This window comes from Falco naumanni, chromosome 4 (genome assembly GCF_017639655.2).
Source record: "Falco naumanni isolate bFalNau1 chromosome 4, bFalNau1.pat, whole genome shotgun sequence".
Taxonomy (NCBI): Eukaryota; Metazoa; Chordata; class Aves; order Falconiformes; family Falconidae; genus Falco; species Falco naumanni.
The window spans coordinates 22,506,996-22,534,827 of NC_054057.1; the positions used below are offsets into that span (position 1 = coordinate 22,506,996).

At 38.1% G+C, this 27,832-nt stretch overlaps 1 protein-coding gene across 5 annotated transcripts in view; it reads left to right on the plus strand.

The window, feature by feature from the left end:
* SUGCT (succinyl-CoA:glutarate-CoA transferase) overlaps nucleotides 1-27,832 on the plus strand; it is a 337,763-nt gene that overhangs the window by 202,536 nt on the left and 107,395 nt on the right. The window contains exon 13 of one of the 5 annotated variants that reach the window (XR_005827518.1): nucleotides 4,943-5,050. The exons of the other annotated variants lie outside the window; for them this stretch is intronic. The gene's annotated coding sequence lies outside the window, so the exon portion shown is untranslated. The remainder of the gene's footprint in view (nucleotides 1-4,942; nucleotides 5,051-27,832) is intronic. 5 annotated transcript variants of the gene reach the window in all.

Below are 27,832 nucleotides of genomic sequence, written 5' to 3' on the forward strand. Positions count from 1 at the left end.
CATTTTGGGAAAGTAAGGCAATGCATAAACACATACTTTTTAAGAATGTAGAGGTGGACCTTTATGTCCAAACCTTCTCAAATCTATACTTTCTTGGTTTTTAAGCTCCAGTTCTTGCCCATCTGCATAAAATTGCCACTTAAGGGGCTACAAAAATAAACTACTCTAGCTTCAGCTTCTGCAGCTAAAATAATAAACTCCTAGTAGTATATATGTGTTAGTTATCACCTGATAAAGAAGTATCACCTTTTGAAGATGACCCTGTATTTGAAATGCTGGACAAGAACTTGTGCCATCTGGATCCATTTCTTGACTGCAGCAAATTCCTTGTTTGACTCTTGCAATTCGCTTGTTCTCTGTATATCAGTCTGTCTGTCTGTCTGCCTGTTTATCCATTTGCCATGCAGAGAAGGTAACGCCACTTACGCTTCAAATGCAAAGGTCTGCCTAATATCTGTAAGGAGCTGTAGAGTGGGGGGAAATACTTTTTGCTATTGCCAGTACCCTTGCCTGATTTTTGTCATTATTCTTCCCACAAGAGGAAAAGAAAATGGTTGTTGCAAATCTTGGGGGTGAAGCCATCTATATGAAATCAGTGCCTATCTGTACAGTGACGTTCAAAGGCACTTTAGTAGGGAGATTTCCTGTTGTGGTGTAGATTTTTTTTTTTTTTTTTTGACAGAATGGTATAATATTTATCCATGCCCAGCTAGTGTACGGCTTTCCTATATGGCTCCTGAATGCATCCTTCCCATCTTCTTCCTTTTTCTTTTTAACTGGGAAAATAAGCAGTGTATTGGAAATTTTTCTTTATGTGCTGTAGGCTACACTTAAACATTGAGGTCTCAGTAATTTGTGTTTTTAATGGATAGGGGTTTTTCCTTTTGGGTCATTTTCACAGAGCAACTTAGGTTGTCCAAACATATTCTGAAATACATTGGGGATTATGGTTTCAACACATGTGTGCCTAGGGCCAAAGTATGAGTAACATGAAATTTTGTTCCATTCCATGAACAAACCACTGTTTTGTGGTGTAATACAAAACATATCTAAGCAGTTTAGATCACTATCAGGCATTACAACGTTAGGTTTTCTATTTATGTGAGTACCCAAAGCTCATTAGAAGCTCATTTTATAGCTCTAGGGAAGCAAGAATAAAAAGCAGTGAAAAATAGTACATTGTATTCTGTTCTAATTATACTCTATTTACTGTACTTACTAGCATATATCAAGTGTATAATTTTATAGTTGCAGAGCCCAACTTCCAAAACTTGTGAAGTCCAGGACTGTTCGTAAAAGTATTGTGCATGTAGTTTAACTGTGCAACTTTGTGTGAACAAACTGGCTGTTTGTGTATGTGGGCAGACTGCTGGCCCCTGGTCCCTTCGTGCCATAGGAGCATCCCTGAAGAAGTGTCTTCCAGTTCCTCTTCTCCACCTGCTCATAGGCCTGCAAGAAAGCTGGTGGTTGCTGGTCCCAGAGGAATCATCAGAAGGGGGCAGATAGGTCTGAAATATCAGACAGAGTTTGTAAATGTAAGCGATCAGATTCTGGCTGTGGATTTTGACTGCTCATCTCTGCACTCTGACTGGTTGGCTGAGTCTTTCTAGAAAAATCACAGCAGTGCTCACCTTGGTCATGCAGATGGAGGTTCCATGTCTTCATGGGTCTAAGTTTGTGCATGTGGGAGGAATCCTGATGGGTTGACATAAGGTGTTAATATATGAGAATGGGATATATAGTAAAGCAAGGACTGGAGGCAGGATGTGCCCTCGTAAGGGACAGTATTTTTAATTGCTGATTCTTGTCCTATCAAGTTTTCATTTTAAACTACAACTTTGTGACCCCTTTGGCATATTGGTCTCAGCTTTTAATGAAAGGATGAATGCAGAACACAGCTGTAGACAAGTAGTAAAGCTTCTGCTCCTAAGGGTAGAGAAAGGAAAAAGAACACCTTTAGGTAATAGAAAACACACGGTTTTGGAAAACCTAGGTAAAAAATGATGATAACCTTCACCTTGCCATCCTCTTACCCCTCGCTGAAAATGACTTTCTGTAGTAAAAGGGTAAGTTGCATAAACCCAACCAAAAACGAGTGTTTACATTTTTTTATAATGTAAAATTATTGAGCCATTCCCCCAATAGTACGAATAGTAAAAAACTTATTGCAGGTGTACATTAGTAGATTATAAGCACACTTCAACAGGTGGTTTAATACACAAGGCTGAAACACACCCAGGACATATGCTGAATCCTAGTGGGGCACACTCAATCATGGCTTATACCATAAGATAGTATTTAACAGCGTTTCAGATTATATAGCACTTAGTTTAAAATAAGATGTGTAAGCTTGTTGTTCTAACAGAACATGTGTTTTAAAAGAAGAGCTGTGTATGAAAAAAATCCTTAAAATCCAGATAGCTGCGTCCCTTCTTCATGCTTCTAGCGTAACATATTACAGCAATAAAATGAAAGCACCATGCAGTAGACTGAAAACAATATGCCTGCTCCACAAAATAAATGTCTGTTTATTAGTCTGTCATCTTGCATATTTCAGTGCCCGTAAACCCACGGATAGCGAGAAGACGCCACTAAATTAAACCGCAGATATTTATCCCCAAATTAAGGTCACTTTCACTTCTATGCTGTCTTCTTACTTATTTTAATTAGTGAGTACAAGCTCTGTTTTTCTTCATCTTTAGGCTTCTTTCAGGTTTGCTGTTATGCACCTTGTTATAAATTCCTTGGCTTCCAAGCAGAGTTTTATGAGTGTGGAGCATTGTATTTAAAAATAAAGATTCTGAACACCCATATGTTTTGAGGTACAATTTCTTTCCTCAGAGGGTATATAACACATAAAACAAAAAAGCCTATTTTATAATGGAAATCTGAAAACAATCAGTGAGCCTCTTGTTCAAAGTAACAACAGGTTTGCTTTAATTTTCAACAAATTCAATTTTCTTTAAAGTACTGTTTATATGCCCATGTTGAATTATAATAGTTAGTAGTAATTTATTGGGGATATTATTCCAGGAATTTTTGTGTCTTCTACCTTTGACCCTAGGGATGCAATAGAGGGGGATGAAGAATGTATGGTCCAGTATGACACAATGTACAGTGCAAGAAAAGAAACATTACAGTAGAAAGTTTATCTAGAAAAGGCACATTGATTGCATTATTTTAACTTTAACATAACTTATCACCTCCATACTGTTTATGCACTAAAAGACTACTAGCTATTATTAATTTTATTTTTTTCCATTTTTTTTTTCTATTAAACCTTTTTACAGCCACAGTATTTTCTTGCATGGTTCTGGGAGAGGGTCATTGTAACACAAACTGAGCAGTTTTGTCCCAGTTTGAAGCTAGCGGTAATAAATGGGAAGCTTCTGTTGTTGGCTTCAGTTGAAGGTGATAATATTGTCTCTCTGCTAGTTCCTCTGTATAAGCTAAAGGCTTTGTGACAGGGTTTGGATTTTTCTTAATGTTTTTGAAATCTTGAACTTTTGAATCTATTTGAACCTTTTCAAGCAGAGCCTTGCTGTTGTTTTCTTGTAAACTTTCTACTTTAGAGTCAAGTATTGCAAGACACACTTCATGTTTCCACAAAACCAGAATCTACCAATAGCAATTTCCAAGACGGATAGTGTGGAAATATTGTATTGAGCTGAAGGGTTTTTTTTGTTTTGTTTTTTAGCATTCACCTCCTGTAGTATGAGGTCTGATGTAGAACTGCAGGGAAACTGATCCTTACAAAACTATCTGCATGCTTTATGTCTGGCGTCAGGACTTTGTCCTATGCCTTTGTAGTGAAGTCTCAAGAGGAAGTGGTTTAAATGAAGAAATAATGCACCTTCCTTCCCCAGCCTTCCTCGTGTGACTGGGAGTGAGGCTGTGTGATTCAACAAAGTTGAAATCTCATCCCTGTAGTTCATCTTGGCCGTTATGTAAGTGAGACTGACCAGGCAGACTGATTCTTGCTCTTGTTTGAGCGATTTCTCTGCTCCTGAAGATGGATCACACTGATATTTGATGAACATTTCACCAGACACGAAACAGGGTTATTTGAGATCTGAGAAATATTTGAAACACATAGAAAATAACAAATTGAAAGATTTATAATAAAATACCCCTTAGCCTGATTCAAAGGAAAATACATAGTATTGCTGGCTGTCAGTCCCTCTCTTACCCAGCACTGTTGTAGCAAAGACCACGAGCCCTGGGAGAAGAGCTTCTATTTTCTGTGGCCTCACAAAAATTTGATGATTCAATTTCTCTTTCGTCTCTACTCAGCTGGGAAACCTTTTGCCTAACCTTTATCTTTGTGCATGTCAGACTTGCATTTTCAGTTGCCAGAAACAGTAGTGCCAGGGTGGCTGCTTTAGCAGTTTCATTCCTGCTGGGCCACCCAAAAGAGCAGTTTCTGCTACCCCATACTGTGTGAGTTGGCTGTCAGCCTACAGTCAGGTGAAGTCTGCTTCTAGATGTGCTCCTCCTATGCCACTGCCATCTTTCCAGTAACACATCATCACTCCTGCACTGTTTTAGTGATACAGCATGTTTACAGGTCGCTGGAGTAGCAGAGCCCTTTGACAATGTGTTATTGCAGCACATCATGGGAGACAGCTATTCTGAGTGCGTTTTACTGCAGGGGTGCTTTCATCTTAAGCAGTACAGCTGATCTGAGGACTGCCTTAGAAAACTGTTGAGACAGATAAAATGTTACCTTCAGAATGACCCATACATGACAGAAGCATGTATGTGCAATGTCCAAGTTGCAGAGGACTGAGCGGTGAGTATCTTTAATGGGATCTTCTTGTACAGCTCACTTATCTCCTGCAGGATCCCTGGGCAACAAGTATTTGCGTTCTTTCTCATTTTACAGTGTAACTGCAAAATCACTGTTTATTGAGAAGTATTCTTGTTTTGTTTTAATCATTAGGTGGCTTTTAAGATGTGGGCGGAAGCAGGCATGGAAACAAAGGGTGTTTGAGTTCTGAAGACAGGGAGCATGGTAGCAAAGAGCAGCGCTTTGGCACGGTGTGTGATGGTAGGGGCTAACGCTTTATGTAAGAGGATACAGACGGCACGACAGGCCCTTGGCACTGCAGGAGAGCACTTTATGTAGTGTGAGAGATAATCAGCATATGGCTGGCATCACGGCTCAGTAACGCATACAATGAAATGGGGAACAATTGCATTCCCTTCTCTCTCTCGTGGAGGTTTCTGTGGGGAAATCCCTTCTTCTCACTCTGAAAAGGCATGTGATATTAGATATATTTACTGGGGGAAGACAGGGATCCAATTCCATTGTGCTAAGCTTTTTATTTGTCTTAATTTATTTTTCAAAAACATGCCCTTTGCTTGCTTGCTACTGTTGGGGGTACAGACTAAACAATTCAAAACTTTCCTAAGAAAAAGAGTAACTTTTTAATTGCTGCAGTGAGCAGTACTTTTTGGCAACACTATAATGCTACCAAGAGGCAATTTTAATAAAACAGTCCAGTGCTTCAGAAGCTGCTGAAGTACTAGCAATTTTAAGGATATAAGGGGATATATTTCTTTCTCCGCTTCTCTTTTTTTAATCTTTAAAAGAAAACCACAGTGCCCCTTTGGTGCCTCTTAAGTGGGCACAGCTATTGATTTAAAAGAAAGACGAGCTGTTCTTTATGGTTAAGTGTTTCAGTCCAACACCCTCTCTTAAAAAACAAAGCACTTTAAGGTTTTGTTTAAGGTTGCTCTTTCCAATCCCGAGGGACTGGAAAAGGTTGGCTGTGGAAGGCAAATTTCCCCACACCAAAGTGTCTTTGGTAGGACTCCAGGAAGGCTTTGGGGCATCCTGATTTCTGTCCACTCCTTGGCTTATAGTATTTCCTCCTTGTCTAGTGAATAGATGAACTATTCTCGCTTGCTTATGAAGATACAGCCTGACATATGTTTTGCAATAGTTTTTATGCTGGTTTAAATTCAGGTGTGCCCATGCCAAGGAAAGCAGAGCAAGTTACACCGCAATATCCATCATTCCTTACCACACCAATCATCTGTCTTATTGGGTATCATGTTCTGATGGAGTCTTATCATTCAGTGTGTCAGAACCTTTCAGATTCATTTGTACTATGTTTAATATTGTAGATTGCAGGGGTAAGGTAGAAACAGAATTTGTAATTATCTCTGACTGTGCGGTGGTTGTTATTGGATTACCGTTTGGAGCATGTGATTTCTAGGCCTCATTTCCAAAATCTGCAACCTGTACATATGCAGTTTTACACAGGCAGGTACCCAAACGTGCATTTCCAATTTACCAACTGATTATAAAGTTGAGAGATTCCTGCAATTACAGCATTAATAATATTAGTTAAAATATATAAGTAAATATAAATATATAGTGCAGTACCTCAGTAACTGCAAGTACCTAATGCTGATCCTAGTGCAAGCAATTTATGAATGCCTGCTTGAAGAACAGTTTGCACTGTTCACTGTAAAAATGCATGTAAAAAAGTATTGCAGTCAAAAATTAAATCAATAAAGAATACTCATGTAAGTATATAGTACATAGGTGAAGTATAATACTAAGGTACATATGCACCTGAAACAAGTCTTGAAATACAGGATGAATTAAAAAAATGGCTAGCTGTGACACATGCAGTAGACTTTCCAGAGAAGTTTTCAAAAGGTTGTGGTTAACAATTGAGAGCTGTAGCTCATTTTGCATAGAATGCAACTTCTCTTCAAATCAAAGCAAAGATTTCTGTTTGCTTGAATGAAATGTCAGTTATACCCTAGGAATGAAATCCTTTCTTTTCCCTCTTCATTCAGTCCTGTCTTGGGCTTTTATACCCCCGAGTGTCTTCCAAAGTGAGTATGTATACATGCATGTAATTTTCACATGTGATAGACATGTTTATTTCAAAGCTCTTTATCAGAAAGTAGCTTCTGTTTGAGTAGGTCTTTTATCTTTTAAAGGCTAGTGAAAAAAGAAATTATTCTCCATGTCATGTAATGCAGTTGACAGTTCTAAAAAAAATTAACAGTTAAATTTTTCCCTGTTCATAATGAGGTCTGGTTTAGTTCTCCTCAAAAACTGGCCTACAGCTGATGCCATTGCCTAGTGGATGATGTCATTTATAGTGGATGAACTATCCTGGTTTTAAATTCAGCTATGGTTCTTTTGTGAAGTACGCACTAGAGACAGAAAGACCAGGTAAAATATACATTATAACGTTATTACATTTCAGTTACTTACGGCAATAGCCTGTCTGTCTCTTTACCGAGAAGGGAAATTCGAAGTCTGGTATTAGGCTTCTATCAAAGGGCTGATTAGGAAGTGTTCTTTGGTGGTGGAGGAAAGTGGTCTGGGATGCCCTGGCTTTGCTAAGAGAGTTACAGAGTATAGGACTGTCAAAGCAACCTGGTGAAAATGTTTGGGCTAAAGGTTTGTTCTGAATTTTTTTGCAAGGTACAGAGGATTTGCTCCTTTTCCAGTCCAGAACCTTTTAGATTAATACATATTCAGTATGGAATAGCAGTAGATAAGAATAGCTAGCTGATTCCTAGTTTTGGATAATGTAGCTCTGCCATCCCATCTACTTCACTTCCATCTATTTTTTCCTCTCCTTCTTTGTTTTTCCCTTTTTATAAATAGATATTTAGAACACATTTTTTTGACTGCATAGAGGTCTTGGTGGGAGTCAGCAAGTATTAGAAGAGTTACCATATTTCATTTTCAACCTCTGTTGTGGTTTAAATTAGTTTTCTCTTTCTAACTTCAGAAAAAAATATTTTCAATTGAATTTCAAAATTTATGTCATTCTAGTGGTGTAATGACTGTAGATTGAAATCACAATGAAGACAGGCAAAAATGTACCGTGTATGGAAAGAATTTTCCAGTTTATGAAGTAGGTGAGTCTGTGCACATTTTGCTTGGACTTAAGTGTGACATTTGTTTTACCTTGTAGTTTGTTTTAACTACAAACTAAGTTGCTTTGCAAATGTAGGAAACTGAGCACTCTGTAGGCCTGGGGTTATTCAAAGCAACTGTCCAGGGTTATTTCTGAGTATAATGCTGCAGTTTTCTACCTAGAGCTAATATATCAGCTAAGCAATGGGCTGTTAATGATCTTGAAGTGAGAAGTAAGAGTAACCCTTTGTGCCTTTGCCTTTGCCCTTGCCTGCCTGCCTGCCTTTCCACAAACCTTGAGGTTTCAGGCAAAGGGTTGGGTTCCTTTTAACCCAATGAAAAATACCCACTAGATGTATAGCTCCAAGGACCCCAGTGCTGAATTAGAGATGAAAATATTCCAGGGTAAAGGAAAGACAGTGAAACTTTAAAGAATAGCAATCAAAACAGATATTTCTTAAAAAAACATAGTGCATGTTGTCTTCAAATTGGATGTGTTGTTGATAGGTACTCGAAATTTTTCCCAAGTGTTTAGTCATGTAGGGAATTGTAACTTCATCTGTACTACAAGCAAAATGTTTTTACATGAAAAGGTATCTGCTCATTTAGCTAGGTTCTGGCTTGTCCTAAATTTTATTTCCAACTTTATCAGTAGTATGGATCTTACGTGGAAATTAAAGAAATTACATTAAAGCAATTTCATTACATTTATTTTTTTTATGACGTACATTTACAGGTAAAAGAAGTAATATTTTGTTCTGTTGAGAACCTGTTAGAAAACAGGATCTAGTGGTAAGCTGTGTTCTGCTCTTCTGTTGCTTCTTCACTTCTCAAGTCATGTACCTTCTGTCCTCATCTGCACTTGTGCAGCTCTGCTCTTTATGGTGCACATAAATGAGAGCACTGATTTTGTATTTGTCAGTTAATTAAAAATTCTGTTGATTGGATGCTTTAGAATACACCTTTTACAGCCTATTGTCAGAGTTGTTCTACAGTCGATTGTAAATGGAGCTGACCGAAAAATTAAGGAATGTGCTTCCAAGTGAAGTAGGTAAACCTAGGTATCAGTGTCCTGGATGGAGCCTGTGAAAAAAATTTATGTGTAACAGGGTTGTCTGTGAAGTATAGTAAAAGGTAGTTTCTTACAAACCCATTCTCTGTCAGTTAGAAGGCATGATCGGCATTAACCAAAAATGTAGGTCTTCTGAGTTAGAATTAGCAGCTCTTTGACTAATGAAGAGCCAAATTTCTCAGTGGATAGGAATTTCTAGTTATTGCTTTTTCATTTTCAAGTGAAGGAGAAAATGCTAGTGCCAGTAGGATGAAAGGATGTCTTGGTGTTGCATCTCAGGTTGTGGAGTCTGGGTTTTTTTGATCTAAGAAGTATGAGATTTAAGAGGTTTTGAACCTTTTTGAGTCCTTCAACATTGCGTAGTAATTGAATGTTTGTAAGGGGCTTTCTGGTTTTAATCATGTGCAATTTTTGTCTCTTTGTCTCTCGAATCTGCATGTTATTTTGTAGGAAACTCCTAAAATGCCATTGGCAGATAAACATTGTGTAAATAATGTTTTTTGGTTTTCTTATATCAAAAATTATCTTATTATAAAAAAATACATAAGTATTTTTTTGTTTTCTTCTCTCTTATGATAATGATTAATGTTTTAGGTTTGTAGAAACATGTTCAGCCAACAGCTTTGGACAGAAAAAGCAGAGTATGTTCGCTTTGCTGAGGCTGTTTGGTTTATGCCTCTGTTCGTTGCGAATATTGGAACTGACCAAAGGCTATTAAAACACTTTTCATCTAAGTTGAGTTCATCATTTATGCAAACACTTGACCAACCTGATGAATATTTATAATAAGCACTTAAAAACTTGAAGTATGTTTTTTAAAATTGTTTTTATTTTCCTGTCAAATATAATTATGATTTAGGCAGAGTGAGTAACTCCAAAGACATGTTTACAGTATAAAAGACATCCTGAGGCTTCTTTCCTTTATTGTACGAACACCAAAACACAGCGCAAATCTTTATGCTGTCCATGTTTACATGACTTGCTGGGTTTTCCTCCTTTACTGTAGCTGTAGCACTGAAACAATTGCCATTTTTTTTTCTTAAAGTAGAATAAACTGTTATTTCAACTTCATTAGAATATTATTTTTTTTAGTGACTCCAAGAAATGTGAAATATGAGCACAGGCATTAAGGGGGATCTTACGGCTGTGTAGCAAAACACTTTGGACGTGGAAGGCACTCTTCCTACTTAAGTGGTGTTCAGGCACATGATTATGTGTGATCAAATTTTACTTGTCCTTCCACAGCCAGTGCAAGTTCTGTGGAAGCCACCAGATACAACTAAAATTACAAATAATAGTAATAAAAAAGGCAGTAATAACATGGAGTCCACATAGTAGTGGTAACATGGAGTCCACATAGTAGTGGTAACATGGAGTCCACATAGTAGTGGTAACATGGAGTCCACATAGTAGTGGTAACATGGAGTCCACATAGTAGTGGTAACATGGAGTCCACATAGTAGTGGTAACATGGAGTCCACATAGTAGTGGACAAGATTTATGCATCTGTATTGTGCTCGCCGCCCCAGGTTTCCCTAAAAAACACTGAGTTACATCAGTAAGTGCCTCAGAGCTCCATTGTATGAAAGAAGACATTTCTGACCGAGTTGACACTTATAATGTTTAGATATTTCTTGGGGAAAAAACCAACATAGCAGTCACAGAAAAAGGAAATTGTGCTTTATCCATACAAATATATCCTGAAGACTGCTTTGTGGGTCTACATTACCAGTACTTATACTGCTGTGTTAATTATACTTTTTCCTGAATGATTATTACTCCTCTTTCCCCCTTCTACATTTAAAATGCAAGGTCAGAGACCAGGTTACACAAGTCAGGTTTGGATTTTTTGAATCTTTGATAGCAGCATTATCAAGCTTTTGAAATTTGGATGCTAGTTGGGTGGAAGTAGGTAGATATGAAAACTCTGCAAGCAATTACAGTGATTTCTGTGGCAGGAATCCCACACCTGCAGAATTCCAAGAGCCCTGGCTATTCATTGCCCTTTGAACCTTTGCTTTTGCTTTTTCCTCTAACTGTTGTAGTTCAATTGGATGTACAGCCACAGCCTGTGGAAACAGACAGATGCTGCATGTATGACAGTATGCTGCCAGAAATGGAAAAAACACAAGAAAGGGCAGCCGTGGATGTTGCATCCAGCTGCCTGCTGTGATTTTTCCACTGAAGCACTAGGGGGATTAACCAAATGCACTGCCAGTTTTACATGATCTGTGACAGGCTTTAAAATGGAGGTTTTTGCATTCTTCTGTCTAGTGTCCTTTCCCTACTCTCTCCCTTCCCCCTTTTTGGCAACCACTTCTACTGCTGAGAATGAAAATGCTCAGCTAACTTCAGGTTTGTTGTTACTCTCTTTCAGGTGAAGTGAAAGCTAGGAGGGAAAGGATCTCTTAAATGAATAACGTTGACTTCATTTGGCCCTGTAGTACTTGTATTCATGGGAGACTCTACAAAATTATTTTGCTAGCAGGGGTGTTTATTATAACAGTGCGCATTAAGATAGTAAACTGATAAAATCAGAGGGATCAAGCCTCTAGCACTGCCGTGGGTACGAGTGGATGAGGACATACCTGTGCAGTGTACTTCTGAAGTAATTTCCTTGTTCCGTGTGCCAGTACAGAGGGTGGGTGGGATCTGTGCCTGCTTTCTCTTTCTTTGGATTTCTGGGGTTGGGAATCCACTAGTACGTGGGCCTTGATTTTCTGAGAACAAATTATTGTGAGCAGCATTGACGCAGCTGTGTGGCAAGGGGGAAGCCTTTTACTCACCTTTTTGCAGTTGTCCAGTGACAGCTTAGAAACGTAGCTGTAAGAGAGTGTCGCTGGATAACGGAGCCTGAAGAAGTAAATGTCTTTTTGTGCGTGACTCGGTGAGAATTATGCTTTTCGTGTTGGGGAACTGACATAACATCGTGCAATATCTGTATCTGCTATAAAGTCACTAGCCCATCTCAAATATCAATATTAGATTTGCTGTTTGTCCTTAAAGACAATTCTGTAATTCCTGGTGTGCCTGCAGAAATTATTCAGTGAGTGATGAAGAACCTCAAACAATCTGTATATTGTTACCAGACGCTGAACAGAAAAAAGAGTCTGTTTTTAAATTAGTCAGTTTTTTTTTTGATTCATTTACAATATTCTGGGGGGAACTGTGGTGGTGAAGAGGAATAGATAGAGAAAAAGTGACCAAATCTGAAGTTAAAAGTTTAAAAAATTAAAAATAGTCTGAGAATTCATATACAAGTTAAGTATGCACCACGGAATTGGGCTGGTTTTCCATGCAGAGGTCTTCCTCACGCAATTGCTCTTTTGAGAGCCTCCTTGGGACTGATCAGGTACTGAAGCACAATACAAGAGAGCGAGCATCTGTCTAATACTTACATTAGTAGGTCATTGAAGTGAGTGGGTTCTGTGTATTAGTGAAGTTAATTGTATCCATCACTGCTTGTAGGATGAAATCCTGTATGTGCTTTCCAAATGCGAATGCGTTTGTCTGAGAAACAGAGGTTAGAAGCATGCAAGTTGCAGTGAGCGAGGACTGGCTATTTGAAACTTAGATTATTGTACTCAATGTGTAATCTGCTTTTCACTTGAACAGCTTAAGGTTTTTTGCCTGATTCTGAACAGTATCCATCAGAGAACACAAAGAACAAGTGTCCTTTTGAAAATCTTATCAAATTGTTGCTAGAATATAAGAATATAACCAAATCTAAACGGCTCATTTAGGTTAATATTCCATTTTCATGAATGATCAGTGGGAGATCGTTTAGGCAGCAAGTGGCAGGTATATAGAAAATAATCCTTCCCCTGTTACATCATAGTATCTCCTGGTAATAAAACCTCCTGGAGGCATGGTTATGCTTCGAGAGGTTTTATGTGGGGGGATTGGAAGGGCACCAGTATGAGTTAAGAAGTGTTCCCTGCAGGTTTATAATAAAATCTTTTACTGGTGATTGTCACCGCAGAAATAGCAGCAGTCTTGGAGCCTCGGGGAAGGCATGCTTGGTTCTAGCTTTGGGAAATCAGGCCGTTTTATGAAAGCCACAGAGATTTGGAAGTACTGACCTGGTGACCATTGCTGGTAATCTCCTATCAGCCCTTCTGCATAATGGAGGCATTTGTTTCACAGTCTAATGGATGAAGGGCAGGTTTTTGGGTAGTTTTGAAGGCTGGATACTCTTCCTTTTGGCTGACAGTGATTCCTCCAGATCATACTTGAATTTTATGGGCAAGAGAGAGTAGTAAGTAAAGCTGTCATTACTGATATTCTGGGATGAATAGAAGTTTTCAGGTTTTAGGGCTGTCAGGCTTAATACTGTAATGAGAACACCTTGAAACAAAGGGGGTTGAGAATAAAATCTGTCCGTCCTGTGCTTTGTTTTGCCAGCCTAACAATATTTGGGTTTTGTATTTTTCATTTTTATTTTTGAACAGTTTAATTCCTGTGGACATAAGAGGGAAGGACAGATTGTTACACCTGTGGAATATCTGGAAAACAGTTCACTTCAGGACAGTTTTGCGATTCTGTCAATTGAAAATACTGCCATTGAGTGAAAAATAAGGAACATTTGGGGAGCCTCTAACTAAAAGTCAGAAACATGTCACTGTCCTGAAAAAGAAGTGTACGTGTATACCCTTAGGAATCGAGAACTGTTTGGCATGGGCTTTTCCAGGTATTAAGAGGCTGGCTGCAAATGTAGGAGGAGAGGAAGAAGTATGCAAAAGGCACAAGGGGATATAAGACAGGAATCATCAATTGCAGACCAGATAGTTTGTCAGCCTGAGAAGAGCCTTGAGGAAGCGTCTTTCAGTCAGATGATAGGATGAAAAATTTTGGGGTCTGTGAATAAAGAAAGGATTTCTCTGATCTGATCTGTCCAGAGTTCAGGTAAATAGGATGTATGGGTTCTGAAATAACAAAAAATGTATCTGTATGTGGCTATTCATTACTCTGCTTAACTAAAGCAAAAATCTGAGTTTAGGGATAGCTTTTTGGATCAATAATTACATATATAATAAAAATGAAAGTTACCTGCTAGTGATAAAAAAATTATTGTCAAGAAAGAACTGTATCACTTCTTGTGCTTAGTCATTTGTTCCCCTTAATATATTTGCAGCAGGAACAAGACGGAAATTTATGCTTTGCGTACAGACAATAAACAACTCAAGTGTCAGAGTGGATCAGAAAATTGGGAATTCTTTATATTTCAGCTTTTTTTGAACTACAAGCTGTCAACTGTTGCTAAAACAAGCACAGCAGATATGTAAGAAATCTCATGTGTTGCAGTAAGGTCTATGTACTACATACTGTGGAGGTGGAAAAGATGCAAGTGTCGATGTGCTGTCTAACCTGTGTTTCCTCTGAGAGGCGCATCCCTGCCACAGCAGAGCAGCGAGGACTTTCTTTGCTTTTAGTTTCAAACTACTTAGAGCCATGGAGAATCCTACATGCATCTGTCAGGCTAGCTGTTAGGGTGAGCGGAACACTGTTGATCCTTAAAATGGTGGTGGCAGCAGTACTTGGAGTTCTGCAGAGCCATTTAGGAAAGATGGAGCAAAAGAGTAAAGTGCAGGATAAATAAGAATCAAAGGTATGTCAAATTTTAGAGTGTGTACCTGTCCTTTAAACAAGCAAAAACCAGAACAGCTATTTGGAATAACCATGTAACAGCCCCTCAGCAGCTTCTATTATTTCTATGTGATCACGATTACAAGGCCTCTGTAAGGTAAATGTTGACTTATTCTGCTTAAAACATGTAATTTTGACTTTTTTCTTTTTTCCCAACTTTGAATCCATTCTGTCCTTTTACTTAGTTAAAACTGTAATCAGTAAGAATTAAGTCAAGTCTTTTCCATTATGTGTTTGCTGTGTGTGTCTGTGCCGTTCTATCATGTTGTGGGTTGGGAATCTGTGAGGCCAGTCCTGTCAATACTGAAAAATATGTCCAGCTTGCTTGAGCATTTCTTTGCAAACCAGATGAGAGGAAACCATCGCTTTTAGATCTGAATTTTTTGAGTCCTGTGCTTAGTGATACAAGTTATGTTGTTGGTCAGTGAACACAGCAACTTTTTGTGACCAGAAGGAAAGGGAAATTGTCAGGGCTTTCTGCGTGCAGCCTTGTATCTTAACTTGTGGAGCAGTGATTATGGTGCTTAGTAGATACTTAACTTATAAGGAGTTGGTTTCTTTTAACCACTGGTATCGACAAAAAGAATTCCTGAACTGGAAAAGTACATCTGAACTAAGGTTCTCCTTTATTACATCTCCTCCTGCCTGGTTTGTATCTACTGTATCCTTCAATCCCCTTTTCTCTTTCTCTCGCTTCATAAAAATGTCCAAATACCCTTTAAGTTCATCTATGTAATTTACTTTGATGATTTCACTTGGCAGCTCCCTCCATGTGCTTAGTACTCTTTGATATATTGTATTGGAGTTTAAACTAAATTTCTTTTTTATTCCTGTAGTGCTTTATTTATTTATTTAAACTCCCACCTGTCCCAGTCAAGTTATTCCTTTTTACCGTAACAAGCTTTTAAGGAATTTTAAATAAGATTGTCGCTGTTTTAACTTGAGCCATGTCCCCTGATACTTACTTTTGGTTTGCGTGTGTCAATTCCCTCGATTTGGAATTTTGCTTTATTTTGTATCACTTCTGAAGAACAAATTCTGACCATCCCTAGTAGGAGTGCAATGGACTCATCCCTTGTCAGCCTTGTCCTGTTGCTGACAGAGGTCAGAATCTGGCCAAAATCCCATATGAGCAGAAGTAGGAAGAAATTGTAATAGAATCACCTTCAGCATTCAGATCATGTGCCTGTTGCCACTGTTTTTTCTTCCTTTTCTCCTCTGTGGATACATACAGACTCATTTAGTTTGCATACTTTCCTTTAATAGGATCTGCTTTATTTCACGCATACTTGCAAGTAAATCTTTATTGTAGATTTTGGCGTTCTTTACAAAGATGGGTTGTGTTGCTTTTCTTAAAATCCTCCCCAGCTGTAGCTTTTCCTCTTGCTCCTGATGGGTTATCTATACCTGGCTGACGTGGAAGCCCTCACTCAGTTCCATCCCACTTTATCCTTCTTTTTTTTAATTTATTTTTCTGTTTTTCTCCTTTAATTGTTGTGGTGTTACCTCCAGAGGATAACTACGTGATAGCTGCCTGGTCTCATGATCCAGCTGTGAAGTGGGGTCCTCAATAATACTTGCCACTAGGGTTTCTAAAAGTGATGTGCTAGTGAAGTCTTTGCCAGAACCTTTTATGAAGATACTACTTAATATTTTGCACATCCTTGACCTTAGATACAGTACTTTAGGTAGCATAACAGCTCCTTCCCTAACAGTATTTGACAAGGAGTAGATGCCACACCCATATTCTGAGTTGCTGAAGATGGGTGCAACCATGGGGGCTCAGCATTTTACAAAAGGCTTAGAAAAGTGTATGTAAAAGATTGTAAAATACTCCTTTTCTCCATGTTTCAAACTATTTCATTATATTTTGAGAATGCATCCCAGAATCTAGTTTGTCTCACTTTCATTCTACCCATAGCTGACTGAAATGTTTTGAGACTGTTTACGAAATGGACTAAGAGCTGAAATACATATTCTATTTTCAAATTAAAGTAATAATATTATGAAATTCAAGATGGTAAACTGTAGTATCTGAGGAGCATATATAGTTGACATAAACATGTGTGTATATATATGTAGTCCTACTTTCTTTTACTTGTACATATGTCAAGCCTAACAAAGTTGAGCTCTAACTAGTCACTTAGAATTGCTAATATGTATGTAAACATAACTTCCTATTGTGGTTAGCCTCCTTTTCTTCTGGAGTCCTCATTTATTGAATACATTTGCTACTTTTTCTGTGTTTTTCCCTTCTGCTAACACTCTGCATTCCATTCCTACATCTGTGTGGTTTGGAGTTTTTTTTGTTTGTTTGGTTGTGTGTGTGTGTTTTGTTTGTTTTTTTTTTTTTTTTTTTTTTTGGGGGGGGGGGAGGGAGTTGTTTTGGGATTTTGTTGTTGTTAAAAAAATGTATGTCCTCACAATTTCTTTGGTGCTGCAACACTAGTATTCTTATTAAGTGTCTTTAAAAGAAAGGAAGAACTAGAGTGGATTTTTTTACTTTCATTCCCGTCTCCGGGCTACACAGAAGACATGTATATTTTGACTTTCCACAGTCAAAACCATATAGTTTTACGGTGGCAGACCTGTGATCAGTGGTTTGTGATCTAGATCAATTCTAGAAAGGTAGGATGCATGCTTTTAGACAATTGTTGTGCACTTGTGCAACAGAGTCCACCTGTGGCAGTGTTATTTTTTTCCTGTTACAAACACTGGATGCCAGAGCGAGGACAGTAAGTGTTCTCCATTATAGTCACATCTTATGCTTTTCCTTTATGTTGCTGCACAAGTAAGTCTGGCTTGGGTCAGAGCTTGCACATAAGGTACACTTAGATACTACTAGAAACTAATACTAGAATTATATGAGCAGTTTAATTCAGTTTTGTATTAATGCTTCTGCATACACTAATGGTCGTTACTGAAGAAGCCTTTCATTTTTTTTTAAAGGTAGAAACCCCTAAATCTTTCTGCACAGTTGTAGTTACTAAGGAGTTTCTAATGCTTTTCAAAAATACGTAGACTTTCTGTGTTAACAGGGTGTTAAGTAGTTGATAGATTCTAACTTTTCTTTGCCACTGTAATTGGGTATTTCTAGGATATCAGCGCTCTCAGTAGAAAGTCAGGAAAAGTCATGTACAGTATTCCCTTTTGTCTGCCTGTAGGCTTTGGCTCTACCAGAGCAGGGATTATTTTTATTTTTTTTTTTTTTTTACTTGTGCATAGCCAAGTATAATGATACTGTAGGCAGAATATGGACATCGGAGCATTGCACAAATATATCTGCTGCAAATTGTATTAGGACATTCAGCTGCACACCTTCAGTTTCTGATGCTGTACAAAGGTAATTGTGCAAGGTAATTTCCTTCTGCACACCTTTTCTTACTGCCTGTTGGTGAACAAAGCAACTGTGTTTTCTTCCTGTTCTCTTTGAATTATGTAGTGAAAATATATGAATTGTAATCTGAACTTCTACAAGTTCTCTGGGATGTCTAAACGTCTCCTGTTATAGAAAGTTAATAAGGTAGAAAATTGTGTAGCTAAATTAGTTATTCTGAAAAAGCTTTTTCAGGAAAAGACTCAAAATTTACTTATTTTGGCTTTTGTTATTGAATTTTGATCTTGGATATTTTGCTGTTTACTATTTACTATTGGATATTTTACTATTCTACTTCAAGGAAATGTGGTACATGTATAATAATTTATTTCCCTCTCTTTTATAGAAATATTTAAATGAGTTCAAATCCCACATCAGTTCATTTTTTACTCTGGAAAAATCACTGAAGTAAAGTTAGTTATCAAATGTTAAATTCTTCAGAAAATATTTAGAAGAAACTAACTCTCTCTTAGGAGACTATTAAGTTGATTTTGATATAGGAATTGTGAATCAAATAGTTCTTTATCTCCCCTTGTTCTATGTTTTGCATGTCTCTGAATCCTTTAGTCTACTCAGCCTCCTAAAAATCTGAGAAAAAGCTGGATTCCTTGTTTTTATGGAGAAATAAGTCACAGAGGAGGTTAAATCCAGATCCACAGTGCTGGCTAGGAACATGTTTGCTTTCGAAGAAAGTAGAAAGCGGTTCCTGAACAGTTAGTAAATTTCGGTGGAAACAATCTATCTGGAGCAGTCGGTGCCAGACCAGAGCCATACATTCACATCTCCCAGCTTTCAGACTTCAGCCAGTGTACTCTTGAGCCCACATCCCATCTGCTAGCTGGTAGAACTTTGTCTGGTTTAGCCTGAATTTCCTGCAGCATTGGGACCCAGTCTGCTGCCCAGCTGAGGCTGTTGGTCAGGAGCGAAATGGTTGCCACTTAGCAGTCCTTGTGCTGAAGTCATCACAGCAGTCCAAAGGAAAGACAAGCAAGGTAGATAATAATTCCTCCTAACTGGAGTATTATGAGACAAAAAAAACCCCAAACCAACAAACAACCCAAACCCAACACCCCCTCTACCAAAAAAAAAAAAAAAAAAAAAAAAAAAAAGGAAATAAGTTGTTAAAGAATGGGGCTTTTTAATAGAAATAAATTATAGTGAATGCTAAAACCACTATGCTTTCGGCAAAAAATGTCACTGTAGTCTTATCATCTGCTGTATCTTTGAGTTAGTTCCCAAACTCTAAATCCATTCATGTAAGCACTGAATTCTTTTGGTACTGCATTTGTACATCCTGTTTTCTAGGAGGAATTTTCTTGCTGGCATTGGAATTTTTTTGGATTATGACCTTTGTTAAAAATTATTTTAATGTATGTTGTGGTAGTTTTTACGGGTCAATAACAACTTAAACATACAGGAATAGGGAATGAATGTGCCCAAAGATGCCACAGAGAAAGGCTCTTATATGAACTCTTACTATTTTGCTGAGTGTCATTTAGCATTTTCAAAATTGATTTCATACCGTACATTTTTATTGGAATGGAAAAACAAAACCAAATGTCTTTATTGCTCAATGTCAGTTCTAGTGACATGAGTCACAATAATTCTATCTGGCGGTTCCTTATCCTGCAGGCATCTGACAAGTCCATAATTTTCCTAAACTTTCACAACATTTGCATTTCCCATTATGGTTGTTTTCACAGAATTCAAGTAACGGATTTAACACTTGTTTTCTTGTGTTTTTCTTCTTGGCCAGTGTGAGGCCATATTCAGTTGTAGTAATTCTGTAAAGAAATACCAAATAAAGGCTTAATTTTTATGTGCTATAGGTACACAGAGTGCCTCGCTTTCTGGTATTACCAAAATAACCATTAATATTCAACTATGAAAAATTATTAGCAGCTTTTATTATGCTTGTTTTTATCATGTATGTAAGATGTCCTTTTACACATATTTGTTAATTGTTAGAATCTGGTGAGGTTTATGTCATGTTTGCTGCCTTTCCAAGCAGAAAAGATGACATTGGTGCCAATACATTTACACAACTTAAACATCATGTGTGTTTACACAGCCAATGCCCATGTAGTCTGTGCTAACTTCCTATCATGTGAAAGAGGAAAAAAATAATTTTAAAATCATCTCTTTTTGCACCTGAAGGAAAGAGAGCAACTAGAATTCTTTTGCTTTCAGCATGAAATAGTTTTGTGTGCTGATAAACTCTTACGGTTGTCTTGAATCATTAGGAGGATCAGTTCTGCATGCTGGATGCTTCACCTATAAATGTTATTTGCTTCTTGCTTCCTAGGTGTTATATAGATACCAGTACAACATTTGATAATTTTCAAAAATCCAAAACCTGCTGGTAACTGGAATAGGTGGAGAAATTAGTCACTATTTTAGGATTCACGCTTTGTTCTTACAATTCCAGTAATACTTTCAGGAAAGGTCTCTTTTCTGTTTTCAATAAAATTCTGAAAGAATTGAAAAACAAGTGATACATAGATATTTTATGAGACTGTTTGCCTTTTAGCTATGTGAACTTTTTAATAGTTATGAATACGTGAATAGCTATATTCACTTTTTTGCCTTCCATCCTTCTTTTACTCCTCATATCCTCTTCCACATCTAGACTTGCCTTCTTGAGTAGCAAAAGCCTGACTGAGGGTGTATCTGCACTGCTGTTGTGATGCAGTGCAGCAATAGCTAAACTTGCTTTAGATATCAGGAGAAAGAGCAGCATGTCTTCAATAGCGTGATAACCAGTATAGCTAACTTCTATATTAGAAATATCAGCACATGGTTAAGGTCAGTATAGTTTGTGGGAATCTTTCACCTGCTTTCAGTAGTCTTAATTCAGATCTTATTCTCTTTTTACCCTAATCCTAACCCTTTCCCAAACCCTGTTTTTTCTGTAATCGTCTAAGATTGTTTAAGATGCAGCGCACAGCAACTGAATCAAAATTTCTGAGTAGTGACAGTCTAAACCACTGTTTTGTTGCCCATTGCAGGTTCTGTGGCAAGAGATTATTATTTCCCTGTAGTACTGTATAACACCAATCCATTTAACAGTACTCAGAAATAACAAGCATTTTTGCACATGAGCAAGGCAATAAGCTATGCTGAACTGTAGAAGTGAATGAAAACATTTATATGTTGCTTCTATGTTCTGTGTAAACTGTATTTCACTTTGAAAGAGAATGGAAATGGCAACATTGCAACAATTTTAAACTATGTACATCTTCCATCAGTTCAATGAACTTTCACTGTTGCCGACGGGAGGTAGAATTATTAAGGTGGGAAAAGACCTTCAAAACCATCAAGATTACTTTTAAGATCATCAAGATGCATATGTTGTTCAAGAAAAAACAGTATCTACTTCTCAATGACCAAAAGTGATTGCAATTAGCACATTTTTCACGTGCATCTCATTGTGTGATTCGTTTCATGGTAACCACCTGCCATATTTTGGTTTAAAAATCTATTTGGTTTAAGATAGACAAAGAGTTTATGACTGGAGGTTTGTGCCTGTAAAACTGTCCGGTAACAAATGGCTTCCTCACTTAGACTGCAAAGCGGGGCCTCAGTACTGCAAACTCTAGAGAGCACTATGCCGAGTGGAATCAGAATTTTCACTGTAAAAGTCTCTCATTAAGTTTCTATAGGTAGAACACATCTTAGTTGAGATACTGTTTTCCAGTTGAAAAGCTTAGGTTTGACTGGCCTCTTGACTTTCTCAAGAGGAATGTCATTTAGGTTCTAGACATATGCAAAGGCCTTTTATGCCCTGTTCCAGTCAAAAATTTCCACAACTGAAGGTGATATTTATCTTCTCAACAATAACTAGGAGGTATGCATCTCCTGCCTTGTGACCAGAGCCATGCTGGTATTCATTTATTTCTCAAACTTTTCTACTCTGAAGAGCAGCAGTCCTCACTGACAAAAGAACCATGAAATTCCTCTTTGTTACCCTTAGACCCCAAACCGCTTCCCTCCACTGCCGGCGTAGAGGGGTGCAAAGGCACTAGCATTGCCTTCCCTCTTTGGCCGTTAGGTTTGCTGAGTTTTATTTCTGCATATCTGCGACCTGTACTTGATTTGCTTTATGAAGTGCTGTGAGATGCCATTTTGAGTTTTCAAGTGTGAAACACGCAGTATTCTGAAGCTGGAAGTGTTTCCCTTCAATATGCTTTTCACTGTTTTCAGGTACTGTGTTTTTAAACTTGAACTCGTAGGCCTTCTTTCAGCACCATATGAAAACGTTTGCCTCAATAAAGTGTCAGAAGTACTTGCACTGAAATTTCAGAAAGTACCAGTTGCTGTCATGTACAATGAGAAGTAAAATGCAGAGCCCTTGCAGTGTCTCCCGGCAGAGGCCAGTCTGGGTAACAAACGCCCAAAGCCCATTCAGGTCTGATGGTTAACACAAAATGATGACTTGTGAGGTGCAGCACAGTGCTGGATTTGTTGGGCTTGGGCCAATTCCTGAAAACTCCCAAGGGAGGCTCTGCAATGCATTTGCCTTCAACTGCAGCAAGTAGTCTTATTAGGCGGAATGTAACAGGTCTGTGGTAGAGTCATGTCTGCTTGGCTTGGCATCCAGTCTGACGTGAAATCCAGGGCAAGAGAGAGTGGTTTCAGGGCAGGTCCCTATGCAGCAGAGCTAGAGCTCATGGGCTGAGGTGAACATGTCCTGATACTCTGTAGAAGCACCGGAGAGTTGTCGTACTGACTTCCCTTGTGCTATGGTTTGGGGGAAATACTGCAGAAATTTGGACAAATACATCCATTTGGACTATGTATGAGCCAGATTGAAGTTGGCAGGTTTGGACTGGAACACAAATGATCGTACTCCTCCAGGAGCTAACTTTGAATGCAGTTTGGTAACGTTTGTCTGGAGCCCCATACCTAGCAGACCCTTTCAGAGTCCAGGTTTCTTGCATCCAGGCTTGGATAAAGTAACCATCCTAATGTGAAAGGTGCGCAGCCAGAAATGTTGGTAGAACATGTGCATTCACAAGCAATAACATTCGGTAAATACACAGACTAGTCAATGAGTATATTTTTAATTGAGAATGCCATCTTCACTCAAATGCTACTGTTATGATAATGGAACTTACTAACATACTTCTGATATATATGAATTTTAGGATTTTTTCCTAGCAGCTTCCTTCATTTCACATATGTTATGAGGTCATAGAAAGACTCAGTTGAAATGAATATACACAATGGGATAGAGCTAAGGTTGCTGTGGGAATGTCAGCTCTGAATTTCCTGCTTTTGCTGTGATCAGACTGTGGAATTAAATGTTTCATTAATGATAGGTTTTTAAAGTTTCTTAATTTAATTAAAAATAATTTGTTAAACTTAACCCTTTAAACACAGGTGCCCCTGTAACAGTAAACTTTTGCACATGTGCAGTCTAAAGTGTTTTCTCTCCAACTATTCATAATAACGTCATACTGAGCTCTTAGTGAACCTGGACCTAAGAAATCGGTTGTTAATTTTGCTGGAGAAAATAAATGGTCAGTAGTAACAGAATTAATGAATGCTTATTATTCATATATATTTACAATTTACAATTACAGGGTAAAAATGTTTATGAGTTGTTGTGGAAAACTCTCTCTTTTCTGTGTATTAAGGGTACAGTTATCAGATTTCTTTGCTTGAAATAAAGTAGAAAAAATGTCCAGCAGCAACCATATCAATTTCTTTGGATGTTGTCATTTTTCTGTTTGTAGAGTGCCTAGCTGTACAGCAGTGTTCTGATATGACTGATAATCTAGGTAATATAAATCTTTATAAGCCCGTGGACAGCGTTTCAATTTAGCATTGACACAGCTTCTGTTAAATTCTGTGGGTCTTTCTCATAATCCTAGTGAAATGTATTTATTGGTGAGGTTTAGGACAAGAGATGTGTATCACATTCCAGCAGAATGAAGAGGGAGCAACAGTTTTCATGTAGAAAATACACTTCACTGCAAATTTTGAGTTAAAAAAACCCAAAATCAAAACCACCCTAAACCCAAACAAAAGCTGGTATGTTTTATTTAACACAGACTGCATTATTTGTCCTGTGTTCTGTTGTGCTTGTATCTCTAGGTATTGGGTGTAGAATTTGTGCTGCTCCAAATAGAAAGAATGAAATCTGGCATCAGGAAAAAATTAGTCAGGAGAGACTGACTTTGGTGGGACTAGGATTTCACTCAGAACAGTTATTCTGAAATCCAGGCTGTGTGATTTCACGTCATTTGATGTTACAGATGAGCACACAGGTTTTGGCCCACAATAAGTGAAATAAGAATAAGTATTGTTTCAATGGGCTTTTTTTTAAAATTTCTTGATTGCATTTAGACTTTCCAATATATTGAACTTGACTTGAGTAAGCAGGTTAGCTATATCTGGTATAACCCCTTTTTGTAAAAAAGTGTATCCGGTGCTGATAGAAAGATAATCTTATGTTCAAATCAGTTTTACAGTGCCTTTTTTTGAGAGCAATTGATCTACCCTCATTCGGTTGTACTTATGACTGAGAGGGAGACAAGTCCCAGCATAGGCCGAGGTTCTGTCAGAGTATGCAGTTACAGAAACTTTCCTTGAAACTGTTTCCATGTTCACATCTTTCCATTACGTAGAAAATGTGTAGCGACCCCATGGAGACCTGCTTGAGATCACATAATAGCTGAATTTTTAACTTCCCAACTAACCGGGGAATGCATTTGATTTTTTTAATGGCAGTTAATAGCATTCATTTCAGCCTTTAAGTTTGGGAGATGGTGCATTCTTCTTAGCTTGAGATAAGAGCTGAGCTGATCTCGTTTACATAGAGGTACGCTGGAAGGAAATTCTGGTTTTAATTCAGGAATGAATGTTAGCTCTGGTTTTGTAAACACCTGTTGAAAACATTGAGTGTTTCATACTTTGGTTTTTTGTTTTGGTGTGTGTGTTTTTGTTTTTTTTTTTTTTTTAATTTATTTCCATCTCAGACTCTTTTGGGTGTGCACATATGTGCCTTTCAGATCCTTCTCTTTGCAGGATAGTAGATTGCTAGAGGCTGAGTGCCAGTTTTTCTGAAATTCATGCTACGTGCATTTTGTGTGACATGGAGCCTTGTTGGCAACTGGCAAACCCAGGTGTGCTCAGAAACGTGTTTTCAAACACAGTTTGCTTTCTCTGCTCAGTGGAAAGGGGATAAAAAAAGTTCTGCATTGCACATGTCTGTGGTCATGACCTCTGCCTGTGGAGGAGGTGAGAAGCAGAACCCCAGGTTAAGCAGTATCTGTCGTTTCAGCTCATCTCCAAACAGCAGGACAAAAATTTAAGAGGAAAGAAGTGTTTTCTTTATCTGGATGCCTGTGTATCTCCTTTGTAACATTTCTGAAAATACTGGTCATTTGTGGGTTGGTTACTTAAGGTGAATGTACCGGGTACATACAAAACACTTGCCACTGGGCTATTAGAGCAGACTGAGACCTGAGGCAGAACCTCACCAGCCAAGAAGGATGTCAGCAGAGTAGTGGGAAACATTTTGTATCCCTGTTGTGGTGGGAAGTGTCCTACTTGCTGCTTCTCTGTATTTAAACTCTGGTTATGCTCTGTCAGCCATGTCAACCATGTGAGCTTAATTAAGAGCAGTTTGGTAGTTCCTTAGTGTGAATGGACTCTTAAATACATGGGCCTGAATATTTTGCTGATAAATTTGCCCTAAAGGAGCACAGCCGTTATAGCAGCAGCCTGCCTGTTACAAAATAACAAGAACAAAAACGTGCTAATGAAGTCGCTTAGCAAATAGTAAAGAGAACATCTTCATCATACCTGAAACGATGGTGGCAGCTGTGGAAGCCTGGCAGGGTTAGTGGGGTGGATGTATTGTTTATAAGTATTATGAGGAAGATGTTTCATTTGTCGTGATTATTTTCTGCGAACTATTCAAAACAATTGCCTTATATTTGGGAAGGCGACTAACACACGCATATTTGTGTGACAGTTTGCTACGATGCAAATTTCCAGCACTCTGGACCTCTTCCAAGAGCATTTGGGAGCAGGAAACTGTACTTTTAGGAAGAGACTAAGACCTCCTTCATTAACTTTGTCTTTTGCATTCAGGGCATTCTCTCATGTTCAGAATATCGGTCTGCCTGTCTATCTACCTGTCTAAATAAAATGTCTGTATACACACATGTAGCCCTAGCTAGCAAAATGTGTTGTTTTGGGTATAAAACCTTCAGGTTTTGATTGGCTGCTGTATCAGTAGACTGGAATACTTACTTACAGCTGTCCTCGGAGGCCTTCTATAAAACTGCAGGTGTTCAGCTTTAGCAAATAGTTCTTATTATATGGATAGACTTTTGGCAGCTAGTAATGATGTTTCCTGAAATTGAAAAATGATTTTCTACCTTACACACTGGTTTTACATTACTGGAATGTTGGAGGGGAAAACAAATACCTCTCATCAAGTAGTACTGAGACTGTTTTTGTTAGTTGTATATATTTTCTGATTTGTATATTTTATACTGGAGTGCAAGATTTTTTCCTTAACAGTTGTGGTCAGGTTCTAAAACTCTTCCAGCAAAACTCAAATTATGAGGAATTAAGGAAGTGTCTGGCAACAGAGGGTTATATCCCCCTTTATACAGAAGTAGCAACTGGCTTGCAGTCAGCGTACCAGCAAACCCAGAGGTAAGGGGGCGTTGTAAAGCCTTTAAAAATATTGGACAGTATCATAGAATACTGTTAAGAACTTTTTTTCCTCTTATGACTGAGTAAGGCACATACGATGATTTTATGAGTATATATTTAACCGATTAAGTGCCACTGTTATATAGTACTGGAAGAAAATGATGGATCATTTTGTTACAGTCCTTCTTTTGGACAATGAGATTGCTGGCATACTGTGTGCCACTTCTGTAGTTTATCTGCAGGGAGCTTAACAACGTATTTGAATCATATTTAATTATCCAAATGCTTGACTAGATAATTTAGTGCTCAGGCTTTTTTCAATATGCCTGCTTAACCTTTGCAGTGCTAAACCAGTACCTGAAGCCTGGTGGCTCAGGATTCTTCTCTCATAATTTCTATTTATTTCCAAAATAATACCTTGTGGAATCAGGGTTATATGAGTGTTTTAAGTATTCCGTGACATACGGCATGACTTAGACACTGTAGACACAGCTCGGATATATCAAACCAGAATGCTTCCTCGGGAATAGCATTGATCCCTTACAAAGCAGTGCTATGAAGGTGACAGAGTCCTCTCAGGGGTTTAGAGGACCCTGGACCCTACCATCAGGTTTGTATGGAGGCCTTTGGATGTGCTGCAAATTTATAATAATGCGGTCCTGAAAATGTAGCACAGTTGGGCGGCAGCTCCTACATTTTTTTGTGGTGGAACAAAAATACTGAATACAAACTGAATGGGAATTTCTGACTTGAGTAAACAGGAGCTGTGCAAGCCAACTCAGTGGGCCCAGGAGACCATCCAAGTTCTGGAAGGGAATATGGGGACTGAAGGTGCTTTTAATTTTTTTAAATTATTATTACTTGTTTGCTAGATCTTTGAATACATGGTTATTTTGGTTGTCAAATGCAGTCCAGGAAAGTAACTCTGTGCTTTGCCTGCTGTGAAAAAAACCTGCATATTTGAAACATTTACAGAAACAAGGAAACACCATACGCATGTATTAAGCTTAAGCCTCAGACTATAATATCATTTTATCTGATGCTAATCTGCAGTGCACAGACATGAGTTATTGCTGATGGCATAAGTATGTGGCCATGTTCATTGTAAAGGTTCCTCTTTATCTCCTTATCTGTATTCCCCCTCACATTTCTCACACTCATTTGT